The sequence below is a fragment of the Petaurus breviceps genome, unplaced genomic scaffold (genome assembly GCF_028583685.1).
Source record: "Petaurus breviceps papuanus isolate PSGF00001 unplaced genomic scaffold, PetGlider_PUasm1.0 47, whole genome shotgun sequence".
In the NCBI taxonomy this organism is placed as follows: Eukaryota; Metazoa; Chordata; class Mammalia; order Diprotodontia; family Petauridae; genus Petaurus; species Petaurus breviceps.
Genome location: NW_027186349.1, coordinates 5,997,160 through 6,014,973, shown reverse-complemented (window position 1 = coordinate 6,014,973; position 17,814 = coordinate 5,997,160). Strand labels below are relative to the sequence as shown.

Genomic DNA, 17,814 nt, shown 5'->3' with positions numbered 1-17,814 from the left:
CCTTGCAGTACCAAGTTTTTGAAAGGAAATTGACTTGACATAAAGTGAAGGATAATTATTTGCAATTAAAAACAATTGAGAAGAAAGGAGTCTTCAAAATATTTTTGACAATATTTTTTCTTTATATTGTAAAGCCAGGAATTATTTTATTTGGTATTGTGTGTATGCCAATAATTTATGTATCATAGGAAGTTAAAATAATCAGAGAACAAATTAAAAAAATAATTTCACTTCTCCCCAGGACGTCTACTGCTTGGAGTCGAGTATGCCACGCGGAAGCAGGAGCCAGACCTCCCGGGTGGCCCCTTCAGCCAGTCGGGTGCCCCCAATGAGAGCTGCACCACAACCAGCAGCTCATCCTCCAGCAGCAGTACCACCATCTGCAGTTGCCCCTCCTGCCGCTGCCCCTAAGCAGCTGGGTTTAATGGCCCAAATGGCTACCACCGCAGCTGAGGTGGCAGTGGGTTCAGCTGTCGGCCACACCATTGGTCCTGCCATTACAAGTGGCTTTGGTGGTGGGAGCAGTGCTGAGCCTGCAAGGCCTGATATCACTTACCAGGAACCTCAGGGAGCACAGCCAGCCTACCAGCAGCAGCAGCAGCAATTTGGTCCCTGCCACTACAAGATGAAGCAGTTCTTAGAGTGTGCCCAGAACCAGGGTGACCTCAAACTGTGTGAGGGCTTTAGTGAGGTGCTGAAGCAGTGCAGGTTTCCAAATGGATTAGCCTGAGACCTTCAAAAAGAAGAAATGGAAAAATCAACTCTGAAGACCAATCTAATTTAGCATAATGCATAATTAGTAGTGAAATGATAAAGAAAACAGACCACCAGTCCTTTGTTTTTTTTTGTCTATTTGTCACTAATATCTTTATTTCAGAACAACCTTTGAGGAGGGGAAAGCTGTTCCCCACTGTGGAGATAACATGAGATAATATAAAATGTTGAGATGAAGCAGATGCTTGTGTGGTCTCTCATCAAAATGAATGCTTGTGATGTAAACTCTTAAAATAAAGTTTATTTCCTCCTGGAAAAAAAAAGAAAAAAATAACTTCATAAAATTATATAACCATAAAGTTCGATATGTTACAATGATAAAAACTCGATGCCTCATAGAAAGTGCTTCCCTTGGGTAGGCTTAGATTCAGTGATGCCAAAATACTCTTCCCACCAAAACCATTATCTATTTCTGCACTCTAAATTCAAGGAGCTAATTTGTCTCCCACCACCACAAGAGACTGTGGCAGCTGTGGACTTCCTTAATCCTCTTTAGCTTGCTGCTCTGGTTTCATTATTGATGACAAATCAGATTCTATTTTGATAAAGGTGGTGGAAAAATCTGTAGGATCCCTGTACTGGGTGCCAGGAGCTGTAGCACTTGTGATAGCATAGTTCAATCATTTTTAGCCAAGAATCAATTCATGGCAATGAAAGCCAGGGCAAAAATAGTGGAACTGATAAATTTTGGAGCTATTCAGCTTACTTTGACTCCCTACTCCATCACTTTTTTTCAACTCTTAATACTGCCTTACAATTATCCTGTCATTCATTTTCTTCCATTGCCTTTATGCTCAAAGCTTTTTTAATCTCTGATAACTTTTTTGCATTGTTTTCATATGTTACATTGATACTTTGGATACCAGAATACCAAAATATCTTTTAAAAATTCAGTTATTTGTATTTGGAATTATATGCCGAAATCATACTGATGATTGACTTTTCTCCCTATGTTAGCATGATATTTTAAATAAGACTAACTCTTCTCCAAAAGAAGTTTATATAAATCTTATTAAGACACAATATTTACTATGAAGGAAAGGACTATTTCATTCTCTTCCAACATCTAGAAAAGAACATTTGATCACTGTATGTTAATGTGCTACCTTAATATCAGATTCCTAAAAAGAATCTTAGCAGGAACATGAAAATGTTTAGCCAGATAGAAGATAGATAGATAGATTATAGATAGATAGATAGATAGATAGATAGATAGATAGAAAGATAGATAGATGATAGATTTTATTTTATTTTACTTTTTTATATAATTTATATATAATTATAGATGAGTATGTACACATACACACATATACACCCAATTGCCCATCAATCCACTTACATAAGAGTCAGATCCACTACTGCCTCACAGAAGGGGACCTTATTGCTAAACTACCTATTTGTCTTTAAGAAGATTATAATTACTTTTAAATTATCAGAAATTCCTATTAGAATTCCAGAAAGTTCAGAAGCTCCTGGAAAGTATATGAAATCTTATGGGTAAATAAATTACAAATATTCAGTGAAATCTTCTTCAAAAGACCTTAGATAGATTAGTGAGTAGTTTTGAATCCTGGCTTTCTTTGTCCACATTCTTCAGACAGTCTTTCTAAAAGCCACAAGGATAGGCGTCTATTAATAAACCTAGATAAAGTTTCATTTCTGCCATTTCTTGACCAGCCAGGTCCTTGTGCCTGATAATGTGTATTAGCCATAGAAACTGTGAAATTAAGGTAGAGGGAGGATATCATTTATGAGTAATAAAAAGACATTGAACCTACAATCATAATTTGATTACTCTTTAACAAAGACTTTTAATCTCTTTGAGACTTGTTTTCTTCATCTGTGAAATTGATATAACATGATTTAGCTCTCTGGGTTTTTGTAAAGAAAGTATTGTTTAAACCATAAATCATCATATGTGTTTGCCATTGTCACCAATATCATCATCATCATCATCATCATCATTTTCCATTCTGTCTTGATAACCTTCATCATCATTTATCTTGCTTTGCACAATAGAGGAGAATAGTCTTATAGTTCACGTATCAGCTGTTTGGCTCAGAAGGGTAATTAAGTTTGATTTCAGTCTTGATAGGTGGTAATAAAGAACTGCTCATTTGGTTTCTCCTATGTGGATTCCATTATTCTCCAAAAATTTAATACCTTTTTACATTCATGCAGGTACTATAAAGGTGACAACTTATAGAAATTGATATCAATGAATATTTTAGGGCAAGCATATATTTTTGCTCCCTAGATATCACAATCAAGTACTACATGGAAATTTTAACACAATTCTGCAGAACTGATTGGTAGTCATTCATTTCCCTATAGGTGTGGATCTTTGATCTATGACTAAAGGAAAAGTTAATACAAGGGGAAAAAGTTACACCTCTGTCCCTTGACTTCCCGAGTAAAAGGAAAGACATATTGTTATTATGCTCTTTATGATAGCTGCTTTTTCTGCTACAGAAAATATCTTTCATTTACAACTATAGCTAGAATTCCAGAGCATTGGAGTTAAGACAATAATCTCAGCAAGATACTATTTTTTTTAAATCTGATCCTTTTTAAAGGTCACTGATAAGTTGATGATTCCACTTGAGAATGCATTTCAAGAAACATTGCTAAACCCCTACTGCAAGGCACAATGCTAAGGCAGCTGTATTATAAAGAGAGAATGGAAAGAGTTCTTGGTCTCATAAAGGTTACATCTATTAAGGGTAAATGTGGATGTAAAACATGCACAGGAAAAAAAATTGCAAAATATATACCAATTAATACAAAAATGATTTCACAAGTGAGGAAGGGGAAAAGGGGGGAAAAGCCTCAAGGGAGAGGACACCTGAATTGTGTTTTGAAAAAAAAATTGGGAATTACATAATGCATCTAAGTGGGAATTAAATAGAATATTATAGGGAGGGAATAGATGTCTTATTTAACCAGAACTGAGAATGCGTGAGATGAATAATATAAAATAATATGAGAAACATTGATAGGATTGAGTTTTGAAGGGTCTTTAAGTGCCGATCTGAATATTTTCTTTTATTGTAGAGGCAATAAGAAGTCATTGAAGATTTTTGCCTAGAGGTGTGACATCATCAGAAAACAAGACCAGGCTTTAATTCCTTCCAATATATGCATGCACACACTAATAAACATATGAAAACATAAAATTAGCCACTTCCCGCTAGGAATTCTTCAGCTTCTGGGAACATGGAAGACAGAAATTTCCTGAGACAGCAGAATGTAATGTTGTCAATAAAGGACTTATATTCAAACACCTAAGTTCATGTACTAGCACTATCACATCTTAATAACATGAAATCACTTATACTCATCAATGAAATCCCTAAAATCAATCTAGGGCTAGCAGTATTTACATGTGAATTCTATTAAACATCTAAGGAGCAACTGATTCTAATACTTTATAAACTCTTTGAAAAAAAATAGGCAAAGAAGGAGTCCTACCAAATTATTTTTATGATAGAAATATGGTGCTGATACCAAAATGAGGAAGAGCCAAAATAGAGAAAGAAAAGTATAGACCAATTTTCCTAATGACTATTGATGGAAAAACTTAAATAATATTAGAAAAGTGTATTAGCAAGCACCCCAGCATCCCCAGGGTGGCTGCCAACACAGGTTCTTAGATATGCTTTGTTAAAGGAAAGCAACTTAAAATGGGTTAACAAGCTTACTTTAATCAGTCAAATACATATCGTTTACCTAGTTCAGGGGGAACAGGTCAGCACCCTGAATTTTAGAGTATACAGACAGAATCATCAAGACAGAGAAATAGATCAAGTAGACAGGTTTCCAAACTGTTCAACCATTACATCCATACCAAATCAACATCTGAGTTTTTCAAATCCAGGGGGCTCTCAGCAATGGCTTCCCAGAGTCTCATCTGATCAAATCACAGAACACTTCTCAAAGTGAACCCAAAAGGAAAGCCTCACATCAGGGTTTACATAGCCTTCTCCTGGGTCAGAGAATGTAACCACCCTCTTGACCCACTGCCCAATCACACAGCATCAAAGTGTGGGCATTCCTGAAAACAAGCCTCCTGCCACAGGCTCCATGTGACCATGTTCAGCCTATTAGGAGGCAGAGTATATTTTCAAATCAAGGAAGGTTCTCAGAGTCTCTTAAGCCTATCAAAGGGTCTAGGGGCAGGGAAAATCTTTAAATTTGCATTTCCATTACAATCAGCCCCAAGATCTTTCATGCCCATAGCATAGTCAATTTACTTTTGAATTAACACTAAACATCTCTTAGGTCACATTTTCAAGATACAAAACTAAAGTTACCAAAGTAGCCACTGGGCCTTAAACAAACACAAAGTACATTCCATTATCACCTCAATTCAAAACAAGAGTCCAAATAAAGTTCTCTTGGGCAGAGGGGGGTGTCCTTCCCCTCACACAGCTCCATCCCCTGCTTGCCAGTACAGAGAGGGGGCTGGGCAACACAACCAACAAGGTGGGGTCCTTGCGGGTCCATGGCACTTCATCCCACCCACCATAGTCAAAAGTCCATCCTCCCCCTGGGTCCCAAACTGTGGGATGCAACAAGGAAACACATTCAATGCCCCTGCTTTGCTGCTCAGTTCTTATCTTTTCCTGGGGCTGAATTCCGAACCCCTGGGTTCCTTTTCCTCCCGCAGGTGGCAGCCACTCCTGGCTTCTGCCCAGGTCCCCATGCAGGCAGCTCACCATTCCTGCTCTCAGCTCAGTGAAGTTTGCATGCAGGCCATTCTTTTTTTTTAAAGCAATCTGGGTTAAGTAACTTGCTCAAGGTTACACAGCCAGTTATTTCTGGGTGTGGTGCTGAGTATCTAAGCCGGGATTTGATCCAGGTCATCCCGACACTGGAGCCAGTGCTCTTACTCGCTGAGCCACCTGGCTGCTCTTAAGAAATTGGGCTTAAGTAACTTGCTCAAGGTTACAGGGTCAGGTGTTTCTGGGTGGGTGCTAAGTGTCTGAGCCCTGGATTTGATCTCCAGGTCATTCTGACACTGGAGCTGATGCTCTTACTCGCTGTGCTACCTGGCCACCCCTCATGCAGGCCATTCTTCTCTCCTGGTCCATGGCTCCACAGAGTCACAGCTACCACAACTGGGAAACAAACAATTATCCCAGCCCCCATGCTTTCCTTTTACTCTGCAGATCCCATCCTTGTCACCATTTTGTATCAGCAAACACGCCAGCATCCCCAGGGTGGCTGCCAACATAAGTTCTTAGATCTGTTTTGTTAAAGGAAAGCAACTCAAAATGGGTTAACAAGCTTATTTTAATCAGTCAAATGCGTATCATTTACCTAGGTCAGGGGAAAAATTCAGCACCTCGCAATTCAGAGTATACAGACAGAATTATCAAGACAGAGAAACAGATCAAGTAGACAGGTTTCCAAACTGTCCAACCATTACATCCATAGCAAATCAACATCTGAGTTTTGCAAAGCCGGGGGGCTCTCAACAACAGCTTCCCAGAGTCTTATCTGAGCAAATCACAGAACACTTCTCAAAGTGAGCCCCAAAGCAAAGCCTCACATCAGGGTTTATATAGCCTTCTCCTGGGTCAGAGAATGTAACCACCCTCTTGACCCTCTGCCCAATCACACAGCATCAAAGTGTGGGCATTCCTGAAAACCAAGCATCCTGCCACAGGCTCCATGTGACCACGGTCAGCCTATTAGGAGGCAGAGTATACTTTCAAATCAAGGAAGGTTCTCAGAGTCTCTTAAGCCTATCAAAGGGTCTAGGGGCAGGGGAGATCTTTAAATTTGCATTTCCATTACACAAAGAAGTTACAGTAATTTATCAGCAGGATAATATAGTGTGACCAGGTCAGATTTCTACCAGAGAAGCAGGGCTGGTTCAATATAAAAAAAAAACTATCAATATATTGACCATATCAATAATAAAACTAATATAAATCACATAATTATCTCAATATATGCAGAAAAATTTTTGACAAAATACATTAAAATACATAAAATTCCTATTAAAACACTAGAGAACATAGAAATAAATGGAATTTTCCTTAAAATGATAAGTTGTATCTATCATAAACTATTAGTGAACATTATATGTAATGGGGATAATATAGAAGTTTTCCCAATGAGATCAGGGGTGAAGAAAGCATTCCCACTGCCATTTGTATTGCTTAATATTATTCTAGAAATGAATATTTAGCCATTTTACTTATTCTTTAAATTTATTCTTTAAAATTTAAATTTATTTAAATTTATTCTTTAGCAATAATAGAAGACAAAGAAATTAGAATAGGCAATGGGGAAACAAAACTATCCCTCTTTGCTGATAATATGATGAGATACCTAGGGAATCCTAGAGAATCAACTAAAAAAAAACTCCACTTGAAATAATGAACAACTTTAGCAAAGTTGAAGGACATAAAATAAACCCATATAAATCATCCATATTCCTATATGTTACCAAAAACCTCAGCAGCAAGAGAAAAAAAGAGAAATTTAAATATTTAAATTTAAAATAATTTAATTTAATAATTTAAAATAATTATACACAACTGTAATGCGAATGTAAATTTTAAAGATCTTCCCTGCCCCTTGGCTAAAGTGCACCAGAAGCCTGGGGAGGGAGGCTTGTTTTTCAGTAGATACTTTTTGATTGGCCAGTAGATCAATAAGGTTGTTACATTCTCTGAGCCAGGAGAAGGCTATATAAGCCCTGATGTGTAGCTTTGTTTTGGGACTCACTTTGAGAAGTGTTCTGTGATTTGATCTGAATTCTGGGAAGCCGTTGTTGAGAGTCCCCTGGCTTTGAAAAACCCAGAATGTGGAAACCCAGATGTTGACTGGGTATGGATGTAATGGTTGGACAGTTTGGAAATCTGTCTACTTGATGTTTCTGTCTTGATAATTATGCCTGTATACTTTGAGGTTCAGGGTGCTGACCTTTTCTCCCGAACAAGGTCAACGATGTATGTCTGACTGATTAAAGTAAGCTTGTTAACCCATTTTGAGTTGCTTTCCTTTAACAAAGCAGATCCAAGAACCTGTGGTAGCTGCAAACCCTGAGGATGCTTGGGGTGCTTGCTGCTACAACAACATAAAATATTTAGGAGCCTACCTGCCAGGACAAACTGAGAAAGGATAGTAACAAAATTACAAAACAATTTTCACATAAATAAAGTCAGATTTAAACAATTTGAAACATATCAATTGCTCATGTGTAGACTGAGGTATTAATAATAAAAAAAAGATAATTCTACCTAAATTAATTTGCTTATTCAGTGCCCTACCAATCCAACTACCAAATTCTATTTTATAGAGCTAGAAAAAAAATAAAAAATTCATCTGGATGAAAAAAATGTCAATAACAAAAAATAAATGAAAAATGCAAAGGAAATTCAATTCATTGTATCAGATTAAAATATATATTCTAAATTAATAATTATCAATACTATTTGGTATTGGATAAGAAATACAGTGGTGTATCAGTGGAACAGGTGAGCTTCACAAGATCCACTATCCAATAAGTAATTGACCCTTTGATAAACCTAAAGACTCCACGTTCTGAGATAAGAAATCATTTTTAACAAAAATTGCTGGGAAAACTGGAAAACAGTATGGCAGAAACTAGGCATACACCAACATCTCACTCCCTGTACCAAGAAAAGGTCAAGATGGGTTTACGATTTACACATAAAGGGTGATCCCATAAGCATATTAGAGAGCAAGGAATAGTTTATTTGTCAGAACTATGAAGAAGGGAAGAATTTATTCCAAACAAGAGACATAGAATATTAGAAAATAAAAAATGTATGATTTTGATTACATTAAATTAAAAAAAATTTAGACAAATGAAGATAATGCAACCAAAATTCAAAGGAAAACAGAAAGATGGGAAACAATTTTCCTAACCAGTGTCTCTGATAAAGGCCTCATTTCTTAAATATATAGATAACTAATTCAAATTTTGAGAATATCAATCATTCTCCAATTGATAAATGGTCAAAAATATGAACAGGTCGTTTTCAAATAAATAAATTAAGGATATCTATAGTCATACAAAATGTTCTAAATCACTATTGATTAGAGAAATGCAAATTAAAACAACTTTGAAGTACCACCACACACCTACCGATTATGACAATAAAATTGGGACAGCAATGCATTTTTGGTGAAATTATGAATTGATCAAACCACCATGGAGAGCAATTTGGAACTATGCCCAAAAATCTATAAAACCCTGCATACCTTTTGTCCCAGCAATGACATGACAAGGTATGTATCCCAAAGGGATCATAAAAAAAGAAAGCAACTTATATTATATTATAGCAACTCTTTTTGTGGTGGCAAAGAATTGGAAATTGAGGGAATGTGGTTCAAGTGCGGAATGGCTGAACAAGGGGTATGTGTATGTAATCGAAAACTGAGAAATGATGAGCAGGCAGATTTCAAGAAAAAAAAAACACTGGAAAAACTTGCATGAACATCTGATGTTGAGTGAATTCAGCAGAACCAGAATATTGTACACAGTAATGGTAACATTGTGCAATGATAAACTTTGATAGACTTGGCTCTTATCAGCAACACAGCAACAAATTGTATACAATGATAATTACAAAAAGACTCAGAATGGAAAATTCTATGCACATCCACAGAAAGATTATGGGGTCTAAATGCATATAGAAGAATACGATGTTCACCTTTTGTTTGCTTGTGGTTTTTCCTTTTTGTTCTGATTCTTCTTTCACAAAATGACTAAGGTGAAAATGTATATTATGATTGTACAAGTATAGCTATATCAGATTGCTTTCCATCTTGGGTGGAGAAAGGGAATTTTGGAATGAGGAAAAAGAAAAAACACCACCTTTGGAACTCAAAATGTTATAAAAGTGAATGTTGAAAACTATCTTTACATTTAATTGAAAAAAAAAACAACACTACTAAGTGGGGAAAAAAATGATTCAAATCAGTTAGGAGTTTACAATGCTCAGACCAAGAAGATGACAATCACATCATGCATTAGATCAAAACAGGTAGAGCCCAGTGAAAGATTACAGGTCCTTGGCCTGAGTCTTTACTGACATCCTTAAATAAGAAAAGTCACTCAATGCACAGAGAGCAAAGTGGAAGAACTCAATTTATTACAAATTAGGTCCATACAATGGCCCAAAATTCTCTCCAGCATATATCAGCCATTGTGGTTCAGTTGTTTCAGTTGATTCTGACTCTTTGTGAATATATTTTGGATTTTCTTAGCAAATATAATGGAATTATTTGCCACTTGCTTGTCCAGCTCATTTTACTGATGAGGAAAATGAGGCAAATGGGGTTAAATGACTTTCCCAGAATCACATAGTTAGTAAGTGTCTGAAGATAGATTTGAACTCAAGAATATGAGTCTTCCTGATTCCAAGTCAGGCACTTTATCTTCTATGCCACTTAGCTACCCTAGAACAAACTGTAGAACCTATCAATGCATTGAACACTTTAAAAATTTTTCAGTGAACTATAGGCTAATTTTAAAAGAGTCATAAACTATTGATATGGGAAAACCAAAGTGAATAAACATGCATAGTGCCTGGTTTGTCACTTTCTAATATATAGGAAGATTAATAAATTTAGCTATTAGCACAGGTTGTTTAAACATGGAAAATATCATTTTTTGATATGCAAAATGAGGATAAAAGATCATAACTCTATTACATACCCTCCAGTGAAGGCACTGTAAGAAAACACTTTACATACAGATAGATAGATAGATGATAGAAATACATATATGCTTTTGACATCAATAATAAATAAATAAATAATAAGTGATTATCAGGGACCTACTAAGTTTTAGACGAGGTATTCATTATCTAAATTAAGGCACAGCAATTCAATTTAAATGAATAAACAATTAACTTTAGGAATAAACAATATTCATGACAATATAATCTCATTTCCACAATTTTTTACAATATTCTTTTAGAATGCCTCCTGAATTTGAACCTGCAATCAAATCTCTCCAGGGGCAGAAATATAACTCTAGCATTATAGCAACTTGCCAACAAAAGCTTTATATTTTTCAACTAATTTTCCTATAACAAGTTTTTATATCTTCTAACCATCAAAAGTTTCATCATAACAAAGTGAGATTCATGGTTTGCTTCTGGAGTCAAGCCTCACTGATATGTTCTCTAAATGAGATTTTCTATATGACAGAATAAATAAGAGAAAGAGAACACTATTTAGGAAATTTTTATGCAGAATAAAACACACAAACACATACATATGCCATTCAAGCACAACCATACTCCTGTTCTCATTAAAAAAAAAATATTTCCACTTTGTTCTCAAAGAAGAGGTAAAAATTTTCATTTTTACAGGAATTTTCTAGAACTAGAGCCTTGATATCCATTAGGTGATGTTTAAAAATCAATGCCACCCTAAGTGTTGTACCAATTGCTTTATGAATTGAAATCCTCAGAACATTTCTTTGAGAAAGTAATTCCCTTTTCTGAGATGGGGTTATTTAAGTAATTTAGTTCCTCTTCAGTTAATCTGGGCAATTAATATTTTTGTAAACATTCATTTCACTAAGATTGTCATAGTTGTGTGCATACAATTGGGCAAAATAGTTCCTAATTATTATTTTAATTTCCTCTTCATTGGAAGTACTTTCATCCTTTTAATTTTTGATACTTGTAATTTTGTTTTCTTGTTTCCTTTTTTTGTCATATTGATTAAAAGTCTATCAATTTTATTGTTTTTTTATAAAACCAGCTCAGTTTTATTTATTAATTTAATAGTTTACTTAAATTCAATTTTATTAATCTTTCCTTTAGTTTTCAATTTTTCTAATTTAGTATTTAATTGGGGATTTTCAATTTGTTCTTTTTCTAGCTTTTTCAATTACATGCCCAATTCATTGACTTCCATTTTATCTAATGTATTCTTTTATGCATTCAAGGATATAAAATTCTCCAAGGGAGGAGAGGGAGGAGAAGAAAAATTGAAACTCAAGGGACTGTGGAACTAAATCTTGTAAACTAAAAGTAAACAAACAAATTAATGAAGATAATTTTTTTTTAATTAAAAAATATAAAATTCCCCCAAGAACTGTCTTTGTTGCATCCCACAAATTTTGGTATGTTGTCTCATTATTTTCATTTTCTTGAATGAAGTTACTGATTGTTTCTATTATTTCTTGTTTGACCCACTTATTCTTTACAATTAAATTAGTTTGTGTCCAATTGGTTTTTAGTCTATCTTTCCATGGCCCTTTATTGCATATGATTTTTATTGCATTGTGATCTGAGAATGATGCATTTAATATTTCTGCTTTTCTGCACTGAATTGTGAGGTTTTTATGCCCTAGTACATGGTCAAATTTTGTGTATGTGCCATGTACCCATGAGAAGAATGTATATTCCTTTTTATCCCCATTCAGTTTTCTCCAGAAATCTATCCTGTCTAGCCTCTCTAAAATTCTATTCTCCTCCTTAAATTCTTTCTTGTTTATTTTGAGGTTAGATTTATCAAGTTCAGAAAGGGGGATATTAAAGTCCCCCATAGGTATAGTTTGGCTATCTCTTTTTTCCTTTAATTCCCTTAACTTCTCTAGGAATTTGGATGTCATGCTTCTTGGTGCACATATGTTAAGTAATGATATTGCTTCATTCTTGATGGTGCCTTTTAGCAGGCTATAGTTTCCTTCTTCATCTCTTTAATTATACCTATTTTTTTGCTTTTGCTTTATCTGAGATAAGGATCGATACCCCTGATTTTTTTCCCAAAGCTGAAGCATAATATATTCTACTCCAGCCTTTTACCTTTACCCTGTGTGTAACCTCCTGTTTCGCATGTGTCTCTTGTAGACAGCATACTATAGAATTATGGTTTTTAATCCATTCTGTTATCTGCCTCCATTTTATGGGATAGTTCATCCCATTCACATAAACAGTTATGATTACTACCTGAGACTTTCCCTCCATCCTATTCCCTTCCCTGTTTAGGTTTTGGTTTCTTCCTTCTCACTTCCCTTCCTTAAGACTTTATTTTTGACCATGACCTCCTTCAGTATTGCTTCCCTGTGCCCTGCTCTTTACCTACCCTTTCCCCTTACTACTATTTGCCTCTCTTCTAAACCTCCTTTTTTCTCCTTTTTTCTCCCCCATTACCCATCCAACTGCCTGTACACCACAATGGATTTTTATACTTAACAGAGTGTGTTATTCCCTCCTTGAACCCAAATTAATGAGTGTAAATTTCATGCAGTGCTCCTCTCTCTTTTTTCTCTCTATTATAATGAGTTCTTATATCTTTTCAAGTTAGATTACAAAATTTAACTGATTATGTTGATCCCACTATGATCCAAATAATAAATTTCATATTATGTTCACCTCCCTCTTTCTCCTTTCCTAAAGTATGCTTTTATGCCTCTTTGTGTAACATAGTTTACCTTTTCCTGACTCATCCTTTGCTTTTCTCCTATTACAATCCCTTTGTAACCCTTAATAAGTTTTTTTTTTTATCATTAGATTAGTTCATTTATACCCACATCCTCTATCTATGTATATCACTTTTAAATGTTGCAACAATTATATAAATTTCCATACTGAAAGGTATCTGCTTCTCATATAGGGCTGTAAAGAGTTTTCTCTTATTGAATCCCAAGTTATGTGCATGTGTGTGCATGTGTGCGTGTGTGCATGTATGTATGTGTGTGTGTCTGTGACTGCGTGTTTTCCTTGTTTATCTTTTATATCTTTCTTGAATCTTGTAATTGGAGAACAAATTTTCCATTGAGCTCTGCCTATATCATCAGGAAAGTCTGGAAGTCCTTTATTTAATTAAATGACAATCTCCTTACCTGAAAGATTATGCTCAGTTTTTCCAGGTAGTTAAAATCTAACAAGTCACCAGCAAAATCCCTAGGGGGAAAAAAAACCCTCCAGGGCCAGATTTATTTATTAGTGAATTCTATCAAATATTTAATGAAAAATTGATTCCAATTCTCAACAAATCATTTGGAGAAACTGGTGAAGGAGTCCTACCAAATACTTCTTATGACACAAATATGGGACTGATAGCTAAATCAGGAAGAGACAAGATGGAGGAAGAAAGTTGTAGACCAATTTTCCTCAAGAATATAAATGCAAACTTTTTAAAATAAAATATTAGCAAAAAGAGGACAGCAACTTATCACAAGAATAATATATTTTTATCAGTTCGAATTTATTCCAGGAATGTAAGTATTGTTCAGTAACAGGAAAACTATCAGTAGAATTGATCATATCAACAATAAAACTAGCAGAAATTACCCGTGTTTCCCCGATAATAAGACCAATCCCGAAAATAAGCCCTCCCCTTACTGTGTAAGATTCCTCTAAAATAAGCCCTCCCCCAAAAATAAGCCTTATTGCTACTCTAGTGAAAGTGATCCCCTGTGCTACACGCTACATTACGGTACCCTCTGTATGCACCGTTCCCCCCCCCCCATGAAACGCATGCCGCCCTCCGAGCTGCATCCAATCAGAGCTGCAGCAGTGAGCGCGTCATCCTGTTCTTCCCCAGTGATTTGCTTATTGAATAAAGGTACATTTTTTTTTCACATTTACCTGTTTATTAAAATTGCTGTCAATGTTCATTAAAATAAGCCCTCCCCTGAAAATAAGCCCTCTGGTGTTTTTCTGTCCAAAAAAATTAATAAGACAGTGTCTTATTATCGGGGAAACACAGTATGTGATTATCTCAATACATGTAGAAAAGGCTTTTGAAAAAAGAAAACATCAATTCCTATTAAAAACACTAGAAAGTGTAGGAATAAATGGCATTTTCCTTAAAATAATAGGTAGCATCCATTTAAAGCTATCAGCTAGTGTTATATGTTATGGGGATAAACTAGACGCACATCCAGTAAGATCATGGGTGAAACAAGGATGTACGTATCACCCCTCTTATTCAATCTGATATTAGAAATGTTAGTAGTAGCAAATAGAGAAGAAAATGAAATCAAAGGAATCAAATTAGGCAAAGAAGAGACCAAGTTATGACTCTTTGAGGATGATATACTTAAAGTATCCTAGAGAATCAAGTAAAATCTACTTGAGACAATAAATAAATTTGGCAAAGTTGCAGGATAGAAAATAAACCCAAATAAATCCTCAGCATTCCTATATATTTCTTTTTTTAAAGCAATTGGGGTTAAGTAACTTGGCAAGGTTACACGGACAGTTGTTTTGTGTGGGTGTTAAGTATCTTTGGTCAGAACCAATCCCAGGTCCTCCTGACTCCAGGGCCAGTGCTCTAACTCACTGCACCACCTAGTCACCCTTATTCCTATATACTTCTAACAAAATCCAACAGCAAAAGATAGCAAGAGAAATTCCATTTAAAGTTACTGTAGACATTACAAAATATTTGGGCCTGAAAAAATAAAGCCAGGACCTATATGAACATAACTACAAATCACTTTTCAAACAAATAAAGTCACATCTAACTATTTGGAAAAACATCAATTGCTTGTGGCTGGATCAAACTAATATAATAAAAATGACAATTTTACCTAAATAAAATTGCATATTTAGTGCCAAACCAATTAATCTACCAAAATTACTTTATAGAGCTAGAAAAAAAAAACAGTACCAAATTCATCTGGAAGAACAAAAAGCCCCCGTTTGGGGGATAGGAACTCACTATTTGACAAAAATAGCTTGGAAAACTGGAATATAGTATGGCAGAAACTGGGCATAGACCATTATCTAACACTGTATACTAAAATCAAGTCTAAATGGGTGCATAATTTAGGTAAAAAGCCTGATACTGTAAACAATCTGGGAAAGTAAGGAATAGTTTACCTGTCAGATTTATGGAGAAGGGAAGAATTTATGACCAAGTAAGTGTTAGAGAGCATTATAAAATGCAAAATGCATAATCTTGATTACATTAAATTGAAACGTTTTTGTACAAACAAAGCCAATGTTACCAAGATAAAGAGGGAAGTAGGAAATTAGCAAAGAATTTTTACAACCAATATGTCTGATTAAGGCCTCATTTCTAAAATATAGAGATAATTGAGTCAAATCTATAAGAATACAAGCCATTATCCAATTGATAAATGGTCAAAGGATCTGAACAGGCAATTTTCAGAGGTAAAAATTAAGGATATCAATAATCATATGAAAAAATGCTCTAAATCAGTAGTGATTAGAGAAGTGCAAATCAAAACAATTCTGTGGTACCACATCTCACTGGTCAGATTGGCTAAGATGACAAAACAGGAAAATAATAATTGCTGGAGAAGATGTGGAAAATTGTAACACTAATAAATTGTTGGTGGAGTGGTGAACTGATTCAACCATTATGGAGCACAATCTGGAATTATGCCCAAAGGTTTATAAATAATTGCATACCCTTTGACCCAGTAATATCATTTCTAGGTTTGTATACCAAAAAGATCATAGAAGTTGGAGGAAGACACATATGTACAAAAATATTTATTGCAGCTCTGTTTGTGGTAGCCATGGGATGCCCATCAATTGGGGAATGGCTAAGCAATTTGTGTTATATGAATGTAATGAAATATTACTGTGCTATGAGAAATGAGGAGCAGATGGACTTCACAGTTACCTGGAAAGAGTTATACAAACTGCTGCTGAGTGAGAAGAGCAGTATCAGGAGAAATCTGTACACAATTACAGACCCAAAATATTTGTAAAGACCAACTTTAATAGACTGGACTCTTCTCAGCAATGCAAGGTTATAAGACAACTCTAAAAGACTCATGATGGAAGGAGATGTCTACATTCAGAGAAAGAACTAGAAAGACATAGAAAGAACAGAGTTTGAATGGAGACTGAAGCAAGCAACCTGCTCTCTTTCTTTTTCTTGTTTGATTTTGTTTCCTCTTTACATTGTTCATCCCATTGGTTACAATTCTTCTTTACAAACTGATTAATGTCCAATGTGATAGTATTTGCAGATCCTATACTTGACTGCATGCCACCATGGGGGGAGGAGGTGAGGGAGGGAAAAATATTTAAAAGTCAAGGAATTGTGGAATTGCATCTGGTAAACTAAAAGTAAACAAACAAATTAATTAAGAAAAAAAGAGAAAGTAATTCCTTTAAAATGGGATTTTTCAGATAATAAATTTTTCTAAAAGTGTTGATGGGTGTGTTTGTAAAAATATTTCCTGTCTTTATTATTATTTTATTCTTAATTTTTAACATTTATTTTCACAAGATTTGCATTAAAGTTTCTCCCTATCACTCCCCTCCCCCAGCCCTTGCTGTCATGTATTCTGATTACCCCTTCCCCCATCTCTTCTATCACCGCCCCCCCATCCTTTTCCCCCTTATTTTCTTGTAGGGTGAGATAGATTTTTAAACCCCATTGCCTATATATATATATATATATATATATAATTTCACAGTTGTTTACAAAAAGCATTTTTAACTTTTGGTTTTAAAACTTTGTGTTCCAGATTCTCTTTCTTCTTCCCTCCCCACCCACCCTCATTTAGAAGAAAAGAAATTCAATATAGGTTATGCATGTGTAGTTATGCAAAATATTTCCATCATGATGATGTTGTGAAAGTCTAACTATATTTCCCTCCATCCTATCCCACCCCCAACTTATTCTATTTTCTCCTTTTATCCAGTCCTTTTTCAAAAGTATTTGCCTCTGACTATCCTCTCCCCTAATCTATCATCCCCACCTCTTATTCCCTCTTGCTTACTTTCGAGGAGGGTAAGTTATCCAACTGAGTGTGTATATTATTCCATACTTCAGTCAAATTCAATGAGAATAAGGTTCACTCATTCTCTATTACCTCTCCCCTCTTCCCACCCACTGAAAAAACTTTTTCTTGACTCTCTTATGTGAAATAATTTACCCCATTCTCTCTCTCTCCCTTTTTCCTTCTCCAAATATATTCCTCTATTACTGCTTAATTTTATTTTTAGATATCATCTCCAACTCACCCTATGCCGTCTATCTGTCTATCTGTCTGTCTATCTATCTATCTATCTATCTATCTATCTATCTATCTATCTATCT

General features: G+C 35.2%; 1 pseudogene; it reads left to right on the top strand.

Annotated features, from left to right (window-relative positions):
• The first annotated feature begins 232 nt into the window (after positions 1–232).
• LOC138171761 (coiled-coil-helix-coiled-coil-helix domain-containing protein 2 pseudogene) lies at positions 233–1,048 on the top strand (annotated as a pseudogene).
• Positions 1,049–17,814: the final 16,766 nt, after the last annotated feature.